General features: G+C 53.0%; 1 long non-coding RNA gene and 3 other non-coding genes across 5 annotated transcripts; all 4 read left to right on the plus strand.

Moving 5' to 3' along the window:
- The first annotated feature begins 2,871 nt into the window (after positions 1–2,871).
- LOC132506607 (small nucleolar RNA SNORA71) lies at positions 2,872–3,005 on the plus strand. The gene has a single exon (XR_009535919.1). It is a non-coding gene; the product is annotated as a small nucleolar RNA SNORA71 (small nucleolar RNA).
- A 1,180-nt stretch (positions 3,006–4,185) lies between these two features.
- Positions 4,186–4,319, plus strand: LOC132506602 (small nucleolar RNA SNORA71). The gene has a single exon (XR_009535916.1). It is a non-coding gene; the product is annotated as a small nucleolar RNA SNORA71 (small nucleolar RNA).
- Positions 4,320–5,328: 1,009 nt separating this feature from the next.
- LOC132504991 (uncharacterized) lies at positions 5,329–8,540 on the plus strand. 2 transcript variants are annotated; one of them, XR_009535204.1, is made up of 4 exons: positions 5,329–6,648; positions 6,938–7,124; positions 8,224–8,323; positions 8,430–8,540. It is a non-coding gene; the product is annotated as an uncharacterized LOC132504991 (long non-coding RNA). The 2 variants fall into 2 exon arrangements; XR_009535203.1 differs by lacking the exon at positions 5,329–6,648 and having other exon boundaries at positions 6,658–7,124.
- LOC132506604 (small nucleolar RNA SNORA71) lies at positions 5,882–6,012 on the plus strand. The gene has a single exon (XR_009535918.1). It is a non-coding gene; the product is annotated as a small nucleolar RNA SNORA71 (small nucleolar RNA).
- Position 8,541: the final 1 nt, after the last annotated feature.

An 8,541-nucleotide genomic window follows, 5' to 3' on the forward strand; every position in this document is an offset into this window, starting at 1 on the left:
TGTTGGGGGAGGGAGGACTAAGACTCTGCCCATTACCAGAAAAGGAAAACTAAGGCTGGGCAAAGTTAGGTCACTTAGCCAAAGCCACAGGGAGAGTAAGGGCAAGAGCAGGAGGCAGCAGAGGACACTGGGGCTGTGTGCACACCTGACCCCTTTGTCCAGTATCCTTCCAGCCACAGCATCCCATGGCCCCTCCTCATCACGGAGATCCCCAATGTTCTCACAGTGTTAGAATCCCACAGGCTCCTCTCAGGTACAGAAGATGGAGTGTTCTCACCCTCAGAGGCCCCCCACCCCATTTCCTTCGCCGCCGCATCGGTCAGGCCTGGATTTCCACATTGTGCTGACTTCGTGAAGCGCCAGGAATCTGAAGTGGGGAGATGCTTGCTCGGACACCAGCGTGGGCTGTTTGCACTTCAGAATGTGGACCAAGTTAGTGGCGGGGTTGCCTCAGGTCTGAGAGAGACGCCCGGCCTAGGATGCAGGCAGTGTTAGTGCTTGCGGGATTAGGGGCCGTGAGCCCCCCCTCAAGCCTCTCTGCAGTGCCCGCGGGACTATGGGACCTCTGTCTGTCTTCTCTGGCACAATGCAAATCTGACCAGGTCCCCCAAATGCAAATTTGATCAAGTCCCTCTGATTCAAGACTGCTTTTACTTTTAGGATGGCATTTTAGCAAAGCACCTGCCCGCCTCTGTAGGCTTATCTCCTTGTCACCCTCATGATCCAGTTTCAGGTCATCTGAACAATATTTTAGTCTGGTGATGTGTCCAAATAACTATATGGCCAGAATTCATTCATTTGTTCAACTGTGCCAGCCACTAAACTCAATACAATGGTCAATCGGACAAGATGCCTATTGTCCACACAATACGTGAGTTCTTCAACCTAAATATCCATCAACAGATGAATGGATAAAGAAGATGTGGTACAGATATACAATGGAATACTACTCAGCCATTAAAAAGAATGAAATAATGCCACTTGCAGCAACATGGATGGACCTGGAGATTGTCATACTGAGCGAAGTATCAGACAAAGACAAATATCATAGGATATTGCTTACATGTGGAATCTTAAAAAAATGATCAAACAAACTTATTTACAAAACAGAAACACACTCACAGACTTAGAGAACGAATTTATGATTACCAGCAGGAAAGGGTGACAGGGGAGGTATAAATTGGGAGATTGGGATTGACATGTACACGCTGCTATATTTAGAATGGATAACCAACAAGGACCTACTGTATAGCAGGGGTAACTCTGCTCAATACTCTGTAATAACCTAAATGGGAAAAGAATTTCAAAAAGAATATATATATATGTAACTGTATAACTGAATCACTCCGCTGTACACCTGAAGCTAACACAACATTATTAATCAACTATACTTGGATATTAAAAATAAAAAAGAAAGAGCTTTTGCCAATTAAAGCTCCTCATGTGGAAGAGTCAGCATTCCTACAAATTAATGACAAATCAGTGACAACAAACAGAACACACGCAGAAAAGCAAAACAGGTGAGGGAATGTTATTTTCAAAATTTCAGACTGCTTCTGGAAATTACCAAGTCATCCTGACGCAGAACTCGGGCTCCGATCCACCAGAGATCGCTGCAGGACCGCGAGCGAGGGATCCGCTCCCGGCCACGCCGCTCTAGGCCGCAGGCCTCGTCTCTGCTGCAGTTCCGCCGCCGCTGAGCGGGTGGAGGAGGTTCCCGGTTCCGGTGGCTTCTGTTTCTCTTGGATCCACGCCATCTCCCAACATCCGCGGACGTCCGCATCTTCCCGCACTGGCTGCAGTGTTTCCTCCTCTGTCCCGCGCCATCTCTCACGGCGACCCGGGTGCGTTACTGAGGGGAGCGCTGGGCACGTGGTCTGCTCCGCCCCCTCCCCCCACCCTAAGGGGAAACTGAGGCCCGAGGGGGCGGGGAGGGCCACTTGTCGACTTCTCGGCCCTCGTGTCTTCGACAAAGAGGCCTCGGGTCACCGCGCCACCGGCCGGCGCCGTCTCGGAGCCTCACCCGCCCCGTAGGGAGACTTGTGCCCGCTGATGTTGAGAGACCGGTCGGGTGACGCGTGGGCCCGAGGTCCCGCAGGGGGTCGTGCAGAGCCCGTGTGAACCTGGCCCGAGGGGCGCCAGAACCCCTGATTCACTGCCCATCACCTCCGACTCCAGCGTTTCAGGCCCCAAAGCCGCTCGTCGGTTACCGGCCAAGTACTCTGGTGAGCGTTAGCCCATTTCCTCCTAATAAGCTTTAAGGGAAAGTGTTGAAACCTCCTTTTAACAAACGGGTGTTTGAGCTTTAAAGTGAGGGCGCCCCAGCCCCTTGGGCAAGTGCTGCTCCTGAGGGCCTTGAACTGGGGGCCGTGGCCTTCCTGCCATGCGGCAGAGGGGGTGGTCCCTGGGCTCAGGGGGGTTCTGGGAACTGTCTTGCAAAGCCTTGTGCAGGAGATTGGGGCTGGGTTTGGGGGCCAGAAAGGCCTGAGTTCAGATGCTGACGCAGCCCCTCGTTAGCCGTGGAACCTCGGGTGAGTTACTTCATTCTCCTGAGCTTTCCTTTCCTTCCAGGGGGGAAACAGCAAGCAGTCGGGAGGGCAGAGGCCTGGTCTGTGTCTTTGAACCTCCAGTGCCAGGCAGGTGGTTAGTAGGTACTTAGTTGGTATTTTGTGGGTGGAGGAGTACTTGAGGCATTTTTGCGAGAAGTTGGTCTTCCTGTGGCCTCTGTTGCTGAGGGGAGATTGAGTCTTTCCATGAAGTGAGGATAGTGTTGGGGTCCCGGGCTTGGCTGGGCAGCTTTCCCCTGCCTGGGCGGAGAGCCGGCTGCTGACATGGGCTCCTCTGCCTGGCTCTTTTTCTGTCCTTTGTTGCCCCTGCATTTGGAAGCGATCATGGGCTGCCCGTGCCCTGGTCACTGGTAGTGCCGGCAGAGGAGTTGCTGAAAGTGTTTCCCCGTGTTTGGAGGGTTCACTCCTATCCCTTCCCAACTCTGGAGCTGTCCCACTTGGCCGTCCTCCCGCCGCCTTTTTATTATTTTACTATTTTAATATTTTAATAATTACTGCACACCGCACGGCTTGCTGGATCTTAGTTCCCTGACCAGGAATTGAATCAAGGCCGTGGCAGTGAAAGCGCACGGAGTCCTAACCACTGGACCTCCAGGGAATTCCCCCAGCACCTCTTTCGATGTCTCCTGGCACCTGGTGTCTGTTGAGTGCCCTCTGCCTGGCTTGGTGCTGGTTTCTGAGGCTTTAAAAAAGGAGAATGGGAGTGGGTCTTGCCACAGCTGTGGTCTTCTGACCCTGGTCTCCAGTCTCAGCAGCCCTGTGTTCTTTTCTGCCTCTGGATTTGAAGTGGTTACAGGCTGCCTGTGTCCTGGTCATTGGTAATATGGGCCAAGGAAAAGTTGCAAGACTTTCCCCATGTTCAGGGGACCCATACTTGTCTCTTCCATACAGGACAGCCTTCAGTGACTAGCAGTGACCAAGCATGAGGCAGTCCGAGGATGGAGAGAGTCAGGCTGTAGTGCGTTCATTGCCTAAGACCCGAATCCCCCCAACACACACACCGTGTTTTCCTGTCGATGAGCATAATGGTTTCCTGCCAGTTGGGCAGATCACGTGATGGCTTCTTGTCCCCTGCGGGAGTGTCACATGGCTGCTGTTGCATGAGACGTGTCGTCAGGGAGAGCGTGTCGTCAGGGAGAGCCGGGACTGAGTCCCAGGTAAGTGGTGTCCCGCCCGTTCTCTAGTACTTGAGTTGTGTGCAGGCTGTGAGGCCAGAGATGTTGGGTGCTGAGGTGTGGAGAGCGAGGGTGCAGTGGAGGCTTGGGCCCCCTTCTGCTCCTGAGAGCCTGGATGGAGGCTGCTGTGATGTTCAGAGGACAGAGATTCACATCCAGTGACCAGCCAAGTGCTCTTCTGTGAGCCTGAGCGAGAATTCTGTCAGGTGTTCGATCCTGGTGCCACTTACACACATTCCTTCAGGACCTAAGAGTTCTCAGTATTTCTGCCGTTAGTCTTCTCTTCAGCTCTTGGCAGGGACTGGTGAACAATCGGGTGGTTCTGTCATCTTAGGCTGGAAGTCTGGTCAGTGACCTGTCTGCTGGTCTGTTCCTAGGCCAGGCCGTTTCCCAGGATGCTGGCAGTGGCCTCCCTTCTCCGCTGCCTCACTGCCCTTTTCTGCACCTGCATTCGGAAGTGATCGTGGGCTGCCCGTGCCCTGGTCATTGATAGTGCAGGGAGAGGAGTTGCTGAAAGCGTTTCCCCGTGTTTGGAGGGTTCAGTCCTGTCCCTTGCAAACTCTGGAGCTTTCGTACATGTCTTTCTTCCCACTGATTTGTGTTGCTTCCTGGTCCCTGGCGCTGTGTGCTCGCTGAGTGCCCCTGTTCCCGAACAGGGCCCTGCCTTAGCAGTTCACGGGCTGGCAGTGGAGGGCTCCCCTCTGGATGTTTTCTCTGATTCCCCATCGTACCCCTTCCTCATCCCGCATCCTCAGCCCCGCCCCTCAGCGCTGATCGCCTAGAAAGTGTTGATTTGCTGATCTGGCCCCTTATGCTGTAATCTTGAGGGCAGCGCCTCCTTGTTTTGCGTTGCGTCTGGTGCCTGATGCACAGCACCGGGACCAAAAAAAACCCCCAAAGAGGTGGAGATGACCCATCTGTTGTGAGGTGACAGGGCTCCTCCCATTGCAGAGTGTCAGGGAACCAAGCCCTCCAGCAAGCCAGCCTACCGGGTCAGCTTCCTTTTCTCCACTGGAATTGTTTCTGTAATGAAAGGTAGACTTACTATAATCTAGGTAGACTTACTGGTCATGAGCAGGGCCCGTGGTCCGCTGTGGGTGTTTTTCTAGTGACCGACCTGGACAAAGCCCAGTATAGTTGAGGATGCATATGTAAGTCGCCCTTATACTACGTAGCAGGCACGGGGCCCTCCCCCCACCTGTTACCCCTCCCGGTCCATTCTAGTCATTGCCAGGCAGCCACAGCCTGCAGACTGGTTAGCAGCAAATTGATCACAGTTGGCACATAGGGTAACGTAGGTATTATTCCTGTCAGAGATGACCTGCAGACCCCCTCCTAGGGTTAAATCGTCCTTGTTCCTGAGACCGTAGTGTGGCCGTTCAGGTACTGCAGTAACAGCCTGCCTTCGTGGGTGCTAGAGACTGCCAGCTGCTGTGCCAAGTGTTCTGTGCGTCCCCCAGGGCCTGCTGTGAGTGCCCGTTCACCGATTTTCCTTTGCAGCTGGGTCTGTGTGCACAGAGGCTCCACAGGAGGCATCATCTTCGTGTCAGCCAGGCTCTAGGCCCCGGGGCCCCAGGTAAGGCTTTTGGACCTTTCTCTGGAATGTTGTGTTTTTTGTAAAGTCACGTGTGTGTTTTCTGGGGCTTGGGTGATCGTGTAAGGGGAAGTGCGGTGACAGTAGCATCCTGCTGTGGGGCAGTCCCCCACATGCCTAGGGGAGGGCCCTAGAAACCTGCTTGGGTGAAGGGCTCCCCGGGGCATCTCCCTTCCGAGCTCTGGGGTGTCAGTGCAAGTACCGTTGTGATGGAGACCGGTCCCGCCTCTCAACCTGTCTAGCACTGTGACCCCATCTCAGACTCCACGTCTTCATCTGAAGAGCAAAGCTGGGATAGCAGCAAAAGTTCTAAAAAATTTTTCATGGTGTTGCCATGACCACATGATCCTGATCTTTTCAGCCCGAAAGCATTTGCAGTTTTTTATGCTGGAAGTGTCTTGACTCCCCCTGGCAGAGAGGTTTTGTGGGGTCTTGGCAGGACACGACAGAAACTGCTGGGACTCGGCTAGGCTGGGCTGCTCTCCCTGACCCAGGCCCCTGGCTCCAGCCTCCTGTCCTTCCTGGCTCTTTCTGCCCTTTTCTGTTCCTGCATCGCAAGTGATCGTGGGCTGCCCATGCCCTGGTCACCAATAGTGCAGGGACAGGAGTCGCTGGAAGCCTTTCCCCGTGTTTGGAGGGCCCAGTTGTCCCCTCCAAACCCTGGAGCTTTCACACACTAGCTTTTTGGTCCTGCCATTTCCTTCAGCGCACGGGCCTTTGCCGGCCCACATGTGATATGGTGACCGGGCTGGGCCCCGGACTTGTGGAGGTTCACTTTGTCTTTGAAGTAAAGGAGCCTCCGGACAGAAACCAGTCCATACATTTGTATTTGGACCTCACACTGGAATAAGTTCAGATAATGCTGAAGGGCACATGGGAGAACTGTAAATCGTGGGTTCTGCTCTATGAACTTAACAGGAATGGAGGACAACCCATAATACATTATTCAAGGCAGCCCATGACCGACATGCTTGTTTGTGTGTTGACTTTGCTCCTTTACTCTTTTGGGTTTTTTCCCTTTACTGTTTATTTTTTTTCTTTTTTTTGCGGTACGCGGGCCTCTCACTGTTGTGGCCTCTCCCGTTGCAGAGCACAGGCTCCGGATGCGCAGGCCCAGCGGCCATGGCTCACGGGCTCAGCCGCTCCGCGGCATGTGGGATCTTCCTGGACCGGGGCACGAACCTGTGTCCCCTGCATCGGCAGGCGGACTCTCAACCACTGCGCCACCAGGGGAGCCCCCCTTTACTGTTTCTTGAGCACAATGTGTATTGCTTCTCCAGGAGCAGCCAGTGGTGTCGAAAGAAAAATAAAGGTGGGCCAGATGTAGGAGCAAAGAGGGGTTCTACCAATTCTGAATCATTCAGAAAGGTTCCATTTGTCATGGTCTGCCAGAAGCCCGAGGAGTTCTCTTGTCAGTCACTGAAGAGAGAAGAGTGCCTTGACTCACCAACTTCTTTGTAGCCCCTGCTTTTAATCTGTGCTTTGGTGGGTTCTCTTTTAAAAAGGGTGACCCCAGGTGTTCACTAGGGAAGAAATTCCAGGCCTGTGGGTCTGTGAGTCTGTGTCTGTAGACTCAAGGCTTGCTTTCTGGTTCATGTTAGGATGTGGTGCGGCAGGAGGACTCTCCCGCCGTGTAGTCAGCCGTCAGCAGGGGGCTGCCCTTCTCCCTTTCTGCGCTGCAGATGTGTTGGGTGGAGGCCGCAACTCTGCCCTGGCGCCTTCACTTAGTAGACTCTGCAGGGGCAACGTGGTGCTCCCAAGAGGCATGTCTGGCTCCCAGACAAACAGGTGAGGTCAGGTCCCACTCACCCCCCACTTTTGGCCTGAGGGCTCCTTTTCTTCCATCTACATTCAAGTTTCTCCTGTTTGATCCTGTTTTGCCAGATGTTTTTGTTCGCATCTCATGATGAGACTAATATTTGTGAACCACCTGGTCCTCAGTAGCCGTCTAACAAATCTGAGACTTCCCTTGTCTTTCAAACCTGCCCTCTGCCCCTTTGCATCAGAGGCTTATCCTGTCCCACAGCCTAGTCCCTGGTCCTGGGGCTCCTTAGCCAGCCTGGAGCATTTAATGGCTGGTGGTGACCATTTTGAAAAGACTTTAGCTACCCCCCGTCCCTCCCCATCCCAGACCTGGCACTTTAAACCTCTGGGTGCAAAGTCCCACACGTTGAGTTGGGGGTCACTTGTGTAGTGTCCTCAAGCATTAATGATATTTTCTCATTATTCCTTCAAATGGGCCTGGCAGTCTTGATTTTCACCCATCTGGGCACCTAATGAGTCTTTCTGGAAGTTTCTCTTTCATTTGCCTTTCTTGGGTGGGCATATTAAGTGGGTCTTTGCAGAATAGGATGACATCTGCTGGGGCCTTGGGACGGACTGGGCAGAGAAGTAATGACAGTGGTGGGAGAACTGCTGAGGACGATGGTCCATCCTTTGATCAAGATGCAGTAGGAACTTGGTGTCAAAGTCTCTGACAGTGAGATCAGACTGAGCTCTGGTGTATCTGGCCAGTTGCCTTTATTGGGAACTGTTTGAAAGAAAATTGTTTATTCTAAAAACCGAACCTTTGAGGTGTTTTCCTTTATTATCCCATCTATTCTGGTGATATCTAAGGTCAGTTTTTTTTGTTTGTTTGTTTTAATATTTATTTATTTGGCTGTGCTGGGTCTTAGTTGGCGGCATGTGGGATCTAGTTCCCTGACCAGGGATCGAACCCGGGCCCTCTGCATTGGGGAGCGTGGAGTCTTAGCCTCTGGACCACCAGGGAAATCCTATTCTGGTGATACCTAGTAGGGCCTAGTCTATTGGGACCCTCTCAGTGATGTTACTTGGGGAGAAGATGGTGCTGCAGATTAAATGCTTGTATGGTTCTTCTCCCTCCTAGGTCAGCGTTCGATCTGGAGATCGTTGAGGAAGTCCCAAGGCCATGAGTCAGTGACTTTGGGGTGACTTGGGATCTGGCATTGCTGGTATTTCTCCCCAAGGTGAGTTAATGCCATGGGCTGGGAATCCACCGCCAGAGGGTTGGCTGGTTTGAGTTTATGCAAATGGGAACTCCCAACCGTTGGTCTCGTCTGTCCTTTCTTGTAGATTCCTTTTGTTCGTGGACACCAGCGGGGCAGAGAGTGGAGAGTGCAGTCCACACATGAAGAGCTCCCCGCCGCCTGCTCAGAGTGTCATGGGAGAACTGTTTACTCAGCAA

The sequence above is a fragment of the Lagenorhynchus albirostris genome, chromosome 15 (genome assembly GCF_949774975.1).
Source record: "Lagenorhynchus albirostris chromosome 15, mLagAlb1.1, whole genome shotgun sequence".
NCBI lineage: Eukaryota > Metazoa > Chordata > Mammalia > Artiodactyla > Delphinidae > Lagenorhynchus > Lagenorhynchus albirostris.